Source organism: Suricata suricatta, chromosome 8 (genome assembly GCF_006229205.1).
Source record: "Suricata suricatta isolate VVHF042 chromosome 8, meerkat_22Aug2017_6uvM2_HiC, whole genome shotgun sequence".
NCBI lineage: Eukaryota > Metazoa > Chordata > Mammalia > Carnivora > Herpestidae > Suricata > Suricata suricatta.
The window spans coordinates 2,369,275-2,370,657 of NC_043707.1; the positions used below are offsets into that span (position 1 = coordinate 2,369,275).

The 1,383-nt window shown below is 63.1% G+C and overlaps 2 non-coding genes across 2 annotated transcripts; both read left to right on the forward strand.

Annotated features, from left to right (window-relative positions):
• The first annotated feature begins 31 nt into the window (after positions 1–31).
• On the forward strand, positions 32–103 carry TRNAP-UGG. Its single transcript has one exon. It is a non-coding gene; the product is annotated as a tRNA-Pro (tRNA).
• Positions 104–1,152: 1,049 nt separating this feature from the next.
• TRNAP-AGG lies at positions 1,153–1,224 on the forward strand. Its single transcript has one exon. It is a non-coding gene; the product is annotated as a tRNA-Pro (tRNA).
• Positions 1,225–1,383: the final 159 nt, after the last annotated feature.

Here is a 1,383-nt window from a genome sequence, read left to right on the forward strand (position 1 = left end):
GCAGAAGGAGAGGCGAGGGCAGTGTCGTGGTGGCTCGTTGGTCTAGGGGTATGATTCTCGCTTTGGGTGCGAGAGGTCCCGGGTTCAAATCCCGGACGGGCCCCGTCTGTTTTCCCGCGTGGGAGCTAGGGTGCCGTGAGACTGCTCCCGTGGCTGGGGTCCCGGCTTAACCTCCCTCTCCGGGAAGTAAGAGAAGGAAGTGATTTAAAATAAGGGAAGATACATGGTTGGTTGCTCTCGGGGTACAGATGATACCCGCGGAAGTCCCAGGTGAGTCCTACCTACTCTTACTTAACTTGAATTTTTTTCCGGTGGGGGAGGGGAGAGAGGGAGACACACCCGGGATTCTGTGGGCAGAATTTCAGTCCCCTGGGCTTTCCCAGACTAAGAGCTCAGGGATGGGGGAGGGGGGTGGTTAGGTGGTCAGACAGCACGAAGCGAACCCTCTGGCCCAGACCTGCCGGATCATCGGGGGCTGGGTCGCCCCTGGACACGGGGAAGGACGCAGAGACAGCAGGGTGCCGGGAACCCGACGCCGACCCCTGCACGCAGTCCCTCAGCCCCTAGGGCGGTGTCCTCGCCTCCCCACTGCCTGAGGACCAGAAGACCCGCCTTCGGCCCCTGCTGAGCGGGGAGGGATCCCTGAGCCGCCCTGGTGCAGGGTCTGGTTGGTGGCCTGATCCTCCTCCCTCCAGGGGCCAGCCCCTCGGGTCCGTAGTCACCCTAGGGCAGGACGGTCTCTGGCCACCTGGTGTAGTCAGACTCGTGGATTGTAGGCCTCACGTCGAAACTCGATTTCTTGGTTTGATCTTGCTGGGGACAGGAGAGGGGAGGGGAGAGCAGCCGGGACCAGCGCCTGCAGAGTGACCGAAGCGGCGCAGGGCCCGGGGATGCAGGACCGCCTGCCCTCGGGCCGCCCTCGCCCGCCAGGGGCTGAGCGCGGAGCAGAATCGGCGGAGGCCACGTGTTGGGGGCACGCAGGAACCGCTCCCCACTTTGTGGGCCCAGGGAGTGTTAGGTTCCCTCCACGGTCATGGATCCCAGACCTTAGCCACTGTCCACAAGTCCGAAGCCAGAGTCCCCTCCCTGCGCTGCTCCCGCCCTGGACGCCCTCTTGGTCACAAAGTGGAGACTGGACACAAAGGCCAGTATGGCTCGTTGGTCTAGGGGTATGATTCTCGCTTAGGGTGCGAGAGGTCCCGGGTTCAAATCCCGGACGAGCCCTTCTTTTCTCTCCCCGGGGATCTGCGTGAGTCGCCGGCCAGGCGCCGAAGCTACCCCCGGGGGAGGTGACTATAAAAAGGCCTCAAGCGGCCTGAGTGCCGCCCACCGCTGCTTTTAAATTTTAATTGGGACCCAGTCGCCAAAGCGTTGACAGAGCCA